Raw genomic sequence first — 13,121 nt, 5'->3', positions numbered from 1 at the left:
AATCAGTCAAAGGGAGAAATAAAGTTTAAAATCCGTTTATTGCTTACAAACTGCAATCTGGGCCGTCTCTCTTTCCTGCTCCGGCAGAAGCAAACCAGGCCCTCCCCCTAACCCCTCAGGTTGATAAGCCCTCATTGCCCAGGTAATTAATTACCCACTGATAGGGAGATGAATTCCCCACCCCTGAGGAATGCCTGTTGATATGCAGATGCACTAAAATCCAGGCAAGATATTCTGGAAATATTACAGTTCTACCTACAGAAGACTCTTGCCAAGTCATCACTGGGGTTTCGGAACACTGGGTAGAGGAAACCCTACAGCCTGCAGGAAGGGCAAGCAGGACACACGCAGCGTCAGGAACTGGGGCAGCTCTGGAGTTCTCAGCGCCTCGCTGGGCGGGAAAGGGATGGACCCTGGCTTTCGGGATTCCGACGGAAATGTTCTCAGCCCGATTAAGTCAAGCTAAAGTCTTGTAGTTTCTTTAAGCATCTACCTTCCACGCAGCCTTTCCTGGGAAACTAGCCGAGGATGCGCTACTCCCGCGTGACGGGAGAACACGCGGTACAGGACCCCCCAGCACGGAAGGCGCCGGCCAGGCGTGAGCGCGCCCCGGGGACGGTGCCCGCTGACGGCGTCTTGGTGGTTCCCAGGCCGCCCCTCGCCCGCGGGCTGCCTGCTCGGCAGCCGGGGTGACCCCCTGGCAGGCGCGGGGAGCGACGGGCGCCGCCCCACCGGGGTCGGCCGACGGCGAGACGAACGGACAGCGCAAGGCCAAAGAAAAGGTGCAGAAACTAATTAAAAAAGCGGCAGTTGCTTCCTTCCAAAGAAGGAAAACCGACACGCCTCTGGGGAGCCAAGTCCAGGCAGAGGGCCGCAGCCCCGCCGAAGCGACCTGCGACGCCCGCCACGGAGCCCCGCGCGTCCCCGGGGCCGGACGCGCCTGCGCGTGCGGGCGGCGTGGGGCGGGGCTTCCGGGCTTCCGGCCGGGCCGTGCGGGCGCGCCCGGGGGCTGCGGGGCGGCTCGGGGGGCTCTCGGTCTGGCCGCGCGCCTTCTCCCGGGGGCCGGGCTCCCTGGTAGGGCTCGGAGCCCGCGGCGGGCCCCTTGCGAACAGGGCGTCTGGGTGGGTGCGAGGTCAGGGCTCCCGGGCAGAGGAGGCCCGCCCCGGGAGCTGCGTGGTCCGGCCCCAAGGACGGTTCCCGCTGGCCGAGCGCCGGGCGCCCCCGCGGCAGCAGCCCCCCGTGAGGAGGCGTGGGGGAGGCCTCGGCGTCATCCCAACACCGGCTCCCAAGCGACTCGGCCGAGGGGAGCCCTGCCGAGGGGCGCCAGCAGGGCCTGCGGACAGCCGCGGGCGGGGCGCGGCAGGGAGCCCCGGTGTGCGGGGGGGCCACGCAGCGGCCGGGGGCTTCCTGCTGGGACGCGCAGACGGAGTGCGTGCGGGATCGGCCCGCAGCCCCCCTGGAGGCGGGGCCGGGCGCAGGGGACACGGGAAAGTGGGCAGTCAAAAACCGAGCCCCGTTCAACACCAGAGCCCACTCTGGAGAAAAGCCGTATGGGGGGCGGCCAATGCGGGAAGAATACACGTAGGGAAGGATGCACGCTTTTTTGGCATGAGAAAGTTCACAGGAAAGGTCTCACGGTCGCAGTAGTATTGGAGAACCCAGGCCCACACCTCTCGGCCCATCTGGACTCAGAAAGTTGACATGCTTCAAAAAAAAGTCCTTTTGAAAGTACTGATGAAGCATTTGGCCAAAGGTCCGCTCTGATTTAACTCTGGAAGGTCACAGCCCAGGAAGGTGTTAGGAGTGCAGCAGATGTGGGAAAACCTGCCAAAACTTAAGATTAGTGTTGCATTTTAAAAGGCTCTTAAGTGTGGCTAGAGTGAGAAAGCATTAAACTGCCAGTCAAAACTCATTCACATCCAAGGCAAATTCACATTCAGGGATGTGTAGATGGGGGAAGGCTTTTGCTCAAAGACTTCCTCATTCAGCACCAGCAAGTTCACCATAGAGAAGGCCTTCTGAGGCCCTTCGCCAAGGGCCTCACCTCATTCAGCAACAGAAAGGTCACACTGGAGAAAGACCCTAAGGGCAGGAAATGTGCACCCTCCTTATTCAAGAGAACCGAATGTGCGCCCTCCTGAGAACAGCCTTGTGAGATGCCATCAGCCACAAGGCAAGCATCATACCACCTGTCCTGGCAATGTTCCTTACTAGTGGCGGGCATGAGTGAAGTTTTCAGGAGCTTTATGTAGCGCTTTGGAACCTGCCCGGTTCCCTTGCCAAGGTTTTCTTACTGCCTGTGGCAGGAACCATCTCACCACTCTGCCAGCTGGGAGGGATTCGTAGACTGTCCACTGCGCTCTTCCCATTCCCCGGAGGGCCTCCCAAGCAACCTGAGGCCATTGGTGGGCCTTATTCTCTTCTTGACTACTTAGGGCACAGGTGTGACCCAGGTTTGGCTAGGAGGACTACAGCTGGTGTCTTTTATTTTATTTTATTTTGATATCATTAATGTACAATTACTTGAACATTATGGTTACCAGACTCCCCCTATTATCAAGTCCCCCCCACATACCCCATTATAGTCACTGTCCATCAGCGTAGTAAGATGCTATAGAATCATTACTTGTCTTTGTATAAACTGCCTTTCCTGTGTCCGCCACCTCCTACATTATGTGTGCTGACAGTAATGCCCTGTTTGCCCCTTTATCCCTCCCTGCCCACCCATCCTCCCCAGTCCCTTTCCCTTTGGTAACTGTTAGTCCATTCTTGGGTTCTGTGCTTCTACTGCTGTTTTGTTTCTTCAGTTTTTCTTTGTTCTTATACTCCACAGATGAGTGAAATCATTTGGTACTTGTCTTTCTCCGGATGGCTTATTTCACTGAGCATTAATACCCTCTAGCTCCATCCATGTTGTTGCAAATGGTAGGATTTGTTTTCTTCTTATGGCTGAATAGTATTCCATTGTGTATATGTACCACATCTTCTTTATCCATTCATCTACTGATGGACACTTAGGTTGCTTCCATTTCTTGGCTATTGTAAATAGTGCTGTAATAAACATAGGGGTGCACATATCTTTTTGTATCAGGAATTTTGTTTTCTTTAGATTCCCAGGAGTGGAATTACTGAGTTGAAGGGTATTTCTATTTTTAGTTTTTTGAGGAACCTCCATATTGCTTTCCACAGAGGCTGTACCAACTGACATTCCCACCAGCAGTGCAGGAGGCTCCCATTTCCTCACATCCTCACCAGCACTTGTTATTTCTTGTCTTTTGTATAGCGGCTGTTCTGACTGGTGTGAGGTGATACCTCATTGTAGTTTTGATTCGCATTTCCCTGAGGATTAGCAATGTGGAGCATCTTTCCATGTGCCTGTTGGCCATCTGTTTTTCTTTAGAGAAATGTCTGTTCAGGTCCTCTGCCCATTTTTAATCAGGTTACTTGTTTTTTGGGTGTTGTAGCATATGAGTTATTTATATATTTTGGATGTTAACCCCTCATCTGACAATCATTTATGAATATATTCTCCCATACTGTAGGATGCCTTTTTGTTATGCTGATGGTGTTCTCTGCTTACAGAAGCTTTTTAGTTTGATGTGTCTCACTTGTTCATTTTTTATTTTGTTTCCCTTGCTCAGGGAGATGTGTCCAGGAAAAAATTGCTTGAGAGATTTTGCCTATGTTTTTTCCTATGAGTTTTATGGTTTCATGTCTTACATTCAGGTCTTTAATTCTTTTGAGTTTACTTTTGTGTATGGAGTTAGACAGTGATCTAGTTTCATTCTCTTACATGTAGCCATCCAGTTTTGCCAACATCAGTTGTCGGGGAATTGTCTTTCCCCTTTGTATATTCACGGCTCCTTTATCATATATTAATTGATGATACATGTGTGGGTCTAAATCTGGGCTCTCTATTCTGTCCAGTGATCTATGGGTCTGTTCTTGTGTCAGTACCAAATTGATTACTGTAGTTTTGTAGTAGAGCTTGAAGTCCAGGAGCATAATTCCCCCAGCTTTGTTCTTTCTCAGGATTGCTTTCATTATTCAAAGTCTTTTGTGGTTCCATATGAAGTTTAGAACTATTTTTTCTAGTTCATTGAAAAATGCTGTTGGTATTTTGATAGGGATTGCACTGAATATGTAATCTGCTTTGGACTGGATGACCATTTTGACTCTTAATTCTTCCTATCCATGATCATGGGATAGATTTCCATTTATTTGTGTCTTTTTTAATTTCTTTCATGAGTGTCTTATAGTTTCAGAGTACATGTCTTTCACCTTCTTGGTTAAGTTTACTTCGGAGTATTTATTCTTTTTGATGCAATTGTAAATGAAATTGTTTTTCTGACTTCTCTTTCCTCTAATTGTTAGTATGTAGGAATACAACAGATTTCGGTATATTAATTTTGTATCCTGCAGCTTTACTGAATCCAGTTATTCTAAAATTTCTTTCTTTTTGGTGGAGTCTTTAGGTTTTTTCTATGTATAAGATCATGTCATCTGCACATAGTGAGTTTAACTTTTCTTGTCAAGTTAGGTGCCTTTTATCTCTTCATGTTGTCTGATTGCTGTGGCTTGGGCCTTCAGTACTACACTGAATAAAAATGCTGAGAGTGGGCATCCCTGTCTTGCTTGTGATCTTAGGTGAAAAGCTTTCAGCTTTTTGCCATTGAGTATGATGTTAGTTGTGGGTTTGTCATACATGACTTTTATTATGTTGAGGTATGTACCACCCTCTATACCCATTTTCTTGAGTTTTTATCATGAATGGATGTTGAATTTTGTCAAATACTTTTTCAGACTCTGTTAAGATGATCATGTGGTTTTTATGCTTTTTGTTAATGTAGTGTATGATATCGATTGATTTATGAATATTGTACCATCTCTGCATCCCTGGAATAAATCCCACTTGGTCATGATGGATGATTCTTTTGATGTATTTTTGAATTCAGTTTGCTAATATTTTGTTGAGAATTTTTGCATCTATGTTCATCAGGGATATTGGTCTATACTTTTTTGTAGTGTTTTTGTCTGGTTTTGGTATTAGAGTGATGCTGGCATCATAGAATGAGTTTAGAAGTATTCCTTCCTCTTCTACTTCTTGGAACACTTTAAGAAGGATGGGTCTTATCAGCTCGTGTCTTTTTGTGGCTCTCAGAAATTGTTTACCTTTACCTTTTTCAGGGACAGTGTTGGCCTCATATTACTCTTGATGGATTTGTCCAGGTTCCAAGTCAGACTTCCAGGGGAGCTGCCTGTCTCCCTTATTCTGCTGGATGTGGAAATAAGGACTGTATTGTTTACCCCACCTGTAACCTGGGGGTTCCTGTTTACAGGGCATGCCTCAGAGATAAGGTGGGTTCAGTTCCAGATCACCATAATAAAGCAAGTAAAATGAATTTTTTTGCCATTATACTGTAGTCTATTAAGTGTACAATAGCATTGTCTAAAGTGTACATGCCTTAATGAAAAAAAACTTGAATGCTAAAAATTGCTAACCATCAATCTGAGCTGTCAGTGAATTGTAATCACTGATCACAGATCATCATAACAAATGTAATAATAGTGAAAATGTTTTCTTTTGAGAATTACCAAAATGTGACACAGACACGAAATGAGCAAATGCTGTTGGAAAAGTGGTGCCAATAGACTTGCTAGGTGCAGAGTTGCCAAAAACCTTCGATTTGTGAAAAATGCAGTATCTTTAAAGTGCAGTGAAGTGAAGCACGGTGTAACAAGATATGCCTATACTACGTGGGGTGGGTTGAGAACAGTCTTGGGGTCTGTCAGCATGAAGGGGCCAGGGGCTGAGGGGACAGGAGATGACAGGGAACATCTCTCAGTCCACTTTTGGTCTGATTGCAGCCTAAGACCTCCTGGGAATGAATGGAGGGTCTTGTGGGCTTGCTCCTGTGGCCTGGATGTCATGATTACTTCTGGGCCCAGAGGTCACCCTGAGGAGGAGGTGGTGGTGAGATAAACCCCAGTTCATCCCAGAACTGTGTGTTTGATCCCTCGTGTCCAGGGGTGTCTCACCTTCCCTAGCACTGCTGAGGGAAGCTCTTTCCCGGCGTCTGCCCAGGAGCAATGTCCCCAAAGTCCAGAATCCTGCAGGCAGGTGTTATTGACCATAAGACCTATGGGGCCAAGTCGGAGTCATATTACTGCAGAAACACTAGGTGTAACATTAGGGATTGGGGGAGACTGTGGCAAAGTGAGGGGGAATGTGCCCTATCTAGATGGGTATTTACAAGTGTTACAGTAACTATGGCTCTGCAAGATGAGAATATAGAAATTCTCAGAATCTCCAGACCTGTGTCTCTCCTATAGCCATGCTCACTGTCAGTAAATACAAGTGTCCCCCACTTTTCCAAAGTCTGTGGTAGGCCACTTTGCTTTTAGGGAAGACTTACATTAGTGCCTGTTTTCACTAACTGAAAGAAGCCTGAAGAGGATTTTTGCTTTTATGAAAAAAAGGAGAAAAGGGAAAATAGCATTCAGCGTTTGTTTTGCAATGAGTTGCTTATAGAGGCAGTGGGCACCCCACGCCCAGGGACCATGCTCAGCATCTCAGAATCAAGCTGCTGTAGCTTTGGACTGTGTCTTTGAGCATCTGTAGTTTATCTTGATTTATTTGTGCATCTGTTAGCAAGCTGTATACTAAGGCATCAGAAAAGCCTAAATGAGGTAATTTTCTGGGTCTGGGAATGCTAAAAAGTTTTCCATATAAATCTGTGGTAATTGCTTCTTTGTGCTATTTCAACTTAAGAAATATTTCACAGGAGGGCTCTACTTTCCGGTGGTGGGGGCAGCCTGGAATCTGGAGGTTCTGTAGCGCCTGAGCCTGTTGTGAGGCAGAGAAGCTCACCGGGGTGCCCTGGTTTTGGGTGGGAGGAAACCACCTGCTGGGGTGCCAGAGAGGTTTGCTGGGAAGCTGCTCACAGGGGGCGCAGTTGAACTTGGTGGGAAACTGGCTGGAGCAGGCTGGACTCCCTGGAGTGCTGGGAGGCTGGCTGTGCGGAAGTTGAGTTTTCTCGGAAGCCAGCGAGGATGCCTGCAGAGCCCAACCAGGAGGCTTCCTGCCGGGTGCCATGGAAATTGGCTGGAGGTGAGCTCCACTGTGTGTTTCCTGTACCAGGTTCCAAGGAAGGAAAGCAAATGGCCCAGCAGAGAGAAGTGCCCTCCTCTTCCCAGTGTCCTCCTGCACCCTGTACTGACAAGCTTAGCATCATGCCAACTGCCGGGGAGAAGTGTTCAGTGTCACAGCTGAGCAATGCAGTGTGGGTTTGGCAAGGCTTGGAGGAGGGTCCTGTGATGTACTTGAGGCAGTGTTGCCGCATCCTCCCTCGAGGAGCTCCAGATGCCCTTCCAGTCGAGAGGCCTAGGCCTGTGAATCGAGGTGGTTCTGGGAACTGGGTGAGAGGCGGTCACTCACCCACAGCCGTGACTCGGAGTGCCCTCCCCCCCCGTTCTGTGGATCTCTCAGCGCTCTGATTCTCCTGGGCCACCATGTTCAGTTAACCGCTGTCAAAGGTGTTCTGATCACCTGTGTGTGCCTCCTGTACTTCAGGGCAGACGCACCTCTCCCTTGCCTTGGGGGTCGAGTCCTGCTGTTTGGCCTCTGCTGCTCTGGAATCCTGCCATGACCACTGAATCGGACAGCATTCTTCCTGGGGCATCGTGTATATGATTGGACTCTAGTTATGGTTCTGGTGGCAACAGAGGGTGCTGGTGCTGAGTGAGTACCCCCTTTCAGGGCATCTCCCCTCGGCAAAGTTAGCATTTTCAAGTAAAGGAAGATTAACTTTTAAGATACCTTGAGGCAAACTACTACCTGGCTAGAGAGGCTCGGAATGACTTGGGGGCCCAAGATGGTCCATTCCACCTGGGTCCAGCCAGATGTCCCCACTCCAAGTTTCGCGGTCTTATCCTTTCCCAACTCATGCCCTGACCTTCCCTCGAGATACTGGTGAGACTCTGAATTCAACTGTTGTTCATAACCAGTGCAACCAGTTTTTCTGTTTGATTTTTACAAATACCAGCCTTGTGACTCTAAGAAAAAAAGAGCTAAAGCTTTTAGGGCTGTCACGAGTTCTCTGGTTCTCCCCGTGACTTGGGCCTTTCTGTCTGTAAGCGCTCTAGTGCACCTAGCAGACTCCATCCCACACCACTGGCTGCAGTTGTATCACTACTGTAAGAAAATGACTGTGGCAGCCACTGGGGCTCCAAGGCCCTTGCTTCGGTCAGTGCTTTGGTCACAGTCGACCAAAGGTGATTCCCGATTTCTTGGGCCGGTGCTGGGTGACTAGCATCCAGTTTCCCACGGGTGTTGATCTCAACATCACTCATGTTTAAGAGCACAACAAATCAATTCCAAAGTCCTATCTTTGCAAGTCTGTCTCCTGAGATTACTCCTGGTAGCAATTCTGTATTAGGGTTCAGTCCACTAGACAGTAACCACACAATGATTTGGGCAAGATGCGAAGAATTACTACTGGTTATTTCCAGGCACTTGACTACACTATGTGGAAATAGAAGAGGATTCTGAGGAATACCCAGGGACAGTGGCCAAGGAAGGAACAAATCTGGAAGGGAGGGAGCCCTCCCGAAGGGCAAGGGATGGAGGCCTTGCTGGAGATGGTGTCATTTTAGCTCAACAGTGGCAGAGAAATCCATTGGGTTGATCTGGACCAGAGATGGTCTGTGTTTATTGGGCCAAGACTGGTGGGTAAGAGCTGCGAGTTAGCAGAAGGCAGGATCCCGCCCACCGAACAGGTCCCACCCTCTCTCCCCCTCACACATACTGTAGGATGTGCACACAATTCACCTGGAAGCTGCCTGTGGGGAGGGAGGTGCTGCCAGACTTTCTGAGAAGCTTGCCGGGACGTGGCTGGACTTGCTGGTGAGCTGCTGAGAAGCCCTCCCTGGGGTGCTGATGAACTCTCCGGAAGCTGCTTTCAGGGGTGCCACCCAGTACTCCACCAGGAGGCCATCTCGGGCGCCCTGACACTCCCTGGTTGGTGGGGCTCACTGAGGGTGCAGGGCTCCAGGCGAGCGTCATGAGGGCAGGGGGGAGGGAGAGCACATCGGAGCTGGGAGAGAAGCTCCCTTGGTGCCCCTCCAGCTCCCTGCCAACGGAGCCTGGTGCCACATGGGCCGGCAAGGACGGCAAGGAGGAGGGACGCCGCATCAGAAGCAAGACTGAGCAGGGGAGGTAGAGCAAAGACGCCGGACATTTACGACTGGCACAGCCAAACGCACTCTCTGGAGTTGACAGGACCTGGATGGCAAAGCTCGACAAGAACAGTAGGAGAGAAGAAATACTGGCCTATCTCCCTTAGGGAGAGATGGAAAATCCTGAAGAAAAGTTAGAAAACTGGGTTTAGCCATATATAAAGGCATGAAGTCCACCGTGGGTTGATATCAGCTGGCTCTCTACCAGATGATTTCTGTTATGTCATTGTGGTAGCCAGAGGTGCAGCTCTCCAGAATGTCCGGGCTCTAACCCCCAGACCTGGGACTACTTTCCCTTGCATGTGATGGAAGCAGAAGGTGGGGTGAAGCTGCCGTGAACCAGAGAACACAGGCGGCCTCTCAGTGCTGGGAAGTCCAGACCAGAGTCGCCCTGCAGAGCCGCGGAGGGAGCACAGCTGTGCGGAGGCCCGCACCTTACCTGGAAGATCCGTTCTGGATTTCCGACCTCCAGAACTGTAAGAAAACTCAGTGGTGGTGTAAGCCACTAAGCATGTGATAATTCGTTACAGTGGCAACAGGAAAGCTATAAGCAATGGCCATATAGCTGCAGTTTAGAAAAATGGGTCAGTGGCTCAAAATTGATTCATTGAAATGTGATGAAAATAGCCTACATAGAGGATGTGGAGAAAAGAGACTGTTGGTGGGAATGTAACTTGGTGCAGCCACTGTGGAAAGCAGTATGGAGGTTCCTCAAAGAACTAAAAATAGAAACACCATATGACCCAGTAACTCACTTCTAGGAATTTACCTGAAGAAAATTAAACCCTCATCTGAAAAGACATATGCACCCCTATGCTTATAGCTGCATTGTTTACAATAGCCAAGATATGGAAGCAACCAAAGTGTCCGTCACTAGATGAATGGATTAAGATGTGGTACATATACACAATGGAATATTATTCAGCCATAAAAAAGAAATCCTGCCATTTGCAACAACATGGATGGGCCTAGAGGATATTATGCTCAGTGAAATAAGCCAGGTGGGGAAAGACAAATACTATGTGATCTCACTTATGTGTGGAATCTAAAAACAAAACAAAACAGCAGTAGACTCAGAGACACGGAGAAGGGACTGTGGTTACCAGGGGGGACAGGTTGGGGTGGGTGAAATAGGTGAAGGGGATTAAGAGGCACAAAATCTCAATCATAATATAAATTAGTCATGGGGATGAAAGTACAGCATAGAGAATATAGCCAATGATTTTCAACATCTTTCAATGTTCACAGTAACTACACTAGTTGGGGTGAGCATTTAATAATGTAGATAATTGTCGAATCACTATGTTGTATACTTGAAGCAATATAATGCCATATATTAACTATATTTCAATAAGAACAAACCCTGTGTAGCTCAGAAAATGTCCCAATAGAGTGAGGAGGACTCGAGGGTGAGTATTAAATATAAACGTGTGTGTGTTGGTGGTGTATCTGTGGTTATGGTGATAATGCACAAGCAGCCAAAAATGCAAAGAACAAAGATGCGCCATCTTTAAAAATGGATGTTACTGCATCAGGCCTCCACTTGTCCCTTATCCCTGGTGTGTTGTCTGTTATGAAATGGCACATATTTGCGCAAAGTCATTTTCCAACAATGAAGAAGAATCTCTTTAGTAAACCAGTGAAATCATTTTGGAAAAACATCATGTTTTCCAGTATGAGGTTCCTTGCTTTCCCTGAAAGTGATCATTTTTACTGTTAAAGGCAAAGAAGAATGCAAAACATCAGAGGCATTACTCAAGGCGACCCCTTGTGATGAGGAAGCATGAGTAACTAGTGCTGAGAAGCCGAAGCCGCCCACGGAGCTGCCGGCGGCTCTGGAGTGTGGCAGAGGCCCAAAGCAGTCACCACAGCTTCTTTATCAGATGCGCTTGTAGTTGATACACGAAGGGATGTGGAAGAACCACCACCCCAAGGACATGTTGCCAAATAGTTTGATTTCGAGTTGCATTTAACCTCGATGTGCAGACTGAATTGGCAGAGATGTACTGAGGAGGGCAACTGAAACCTTGTCATGTCCGTCCTGGGGACCCATGCCACAGGAGCACATGAGATGTCAGGGGGCCTGAAAAGTGTGCTGGTACCTGTGTAGGTGGGGGTCCGCATCCCTGGAGGCCTGCTTCCTCTGGAGCGCACAGGTGCCCCGATCCAGTGGGTGTTGGTGGAAACTGTGAGCCACGTAGTCCTGTGCTGTTCCTGTTTCTTGTGTGCACGTGAGGGACTGTAATTGTGTCCCAGCACGGGTTTCAGGCAAACTGCTCGTGGACACAAGTATGTCTGTTCGTGAGTCTGATGACACAGCCAAGTCTGTCCCAAGGGGCTGTTCTGGGCCGTGTTGCATGGATGGATTCAATGCCTTGAGTGGCAGGAACCTTCTGTTTCCAGGCTTGAAGACCGCAGTGGTTGGTGTTGAATAACAGGACTTCTTACAAAGGCTCTTTCCAGCCCACTGCCTTTAGTCGGAGAAATCGATGTCACTGGTATGTCTTAAAGTTGCATCCAAATGCTGCTGACAACACGAAGAACTCTCTCCCTGAGCCAGATGCTGCAGAGTGGATGAGGGGCGTCTGCTGGCATCTGTCCACCTGCCGCTTCCTGCCTGCAGGCTGTGAGCGTGATCAGCGTGCTGGTGGCGCCGGCAATCCGCAGGGGGGCCCTGCAGCTCTGCGCCCACGTTCGATCCAAGTACTTGGACCTGACTCACACATGGCTGTCATTTCTGAAAACTATAACTGTAGGCTATAATTTTCTGATTTAGTTAAAAAAAAAAGAATAAAAATATTAAGCAAAGAAACTTACTGGAATTGGAACCTGCCCTTTGGCTAGATGTGGCGCTACTGAGCCAGAAATGGATGCTCTGGTGAAGGCTGCCAGCATCTCATCACACTGACAGGAAGGTGGGGTGATTAACAGGAGTTAAAAACAGTTATTTATACAAGTGATCATTACAAGTAGTTACCTAACCAGAGGGCTGTGTTTGTACATAATGAACACCGAGGAACTCGCCCTGAGTCAGTGGTTCTTTTTTCTGGCTGCAGGTCGAGGCCTGTCGAGGCTAGCGGGACTGCTGTGTTAAGTTACCTGTTGTGGTGATAACATGAGCACGAGCAACACAGACTTCATGAGCTCACGGGTCCACGGGTCAGAGGTCCGACATGGGTCTCGCTGGGCCAACAGCGAGGGGTCTGCAGGGCTGTGCTTCCCCTGGAGGCCCCCAGGAACGATCCGTGTCCTGGCCTTGTCCAGCTTCTGGAAGCACCATGTTCCGGGGCTCATGGCCCCTTCTTCCATCTGCAGGGCCGGCAGTGGTGGTGGAGTCCTCACGGCATGTCTTTCTGACCCCCTCTGCCCCCTCTTCCACTCTGGAGACCTGTGATCACACCGGGCCTCCTGGGTAATCCAGGGTGAGCTCAGCTGATCAGCCAGTTCCCATCTGCAGCCTTAACCCCGCTTTGCCATGTAATTTAACATTCTCAGGTTCTGGGAATTAAGATGTGGACACCTTTGGGGGCCTTTTATTCTGCTGGCCATGACAATGAAATCAGAATTTCTGGGATGGAGCTGGAGCTTAAGTAGTCTATAAACTTCCCAGGGGATGCTGATACAAGACCCTCAGCTGGGATCGGTTATGGGGATCCCTACAGGGCTTTAAGTGAAGAAGCGGGGCAACGTGCTTTATAATTAGAGAGACCACCCAGCCGCGGGGTCAGGGCAAGCTGGTGGGGCTCTGGTGAGAGGACCAGAGACAGCTGTGAGATTCAAGGTGCAGCAGCCGAGCTGAGAGGGGCGGCTCTGAGCCTAAGCGTTCACTGAGCGCACGTGGGTGGTGCAGGGATGGGAGGAGTTCCAGGTGGGCCTGGGCCTGG

The sequence above is a fragment of the Manis javanica genome, chromosome 12 (genome assembly GCF_040802235.1).
Source record: "Manis javanica isolate MJ-LG chromosome 12, MJ_LKY, whole genome shotgun sequence".
In the NCBI taxonomy this organism is placed as follows: Eukaryota; Metazoa; Chordata; class Mammalia; order Pholidota; family Manidae; genus Manis; species Manis javanica.
The sequence above is the reverse complement of the archived record's forward strand: the minus strand, read 5'-3'. Positions refer to the sequence as shown.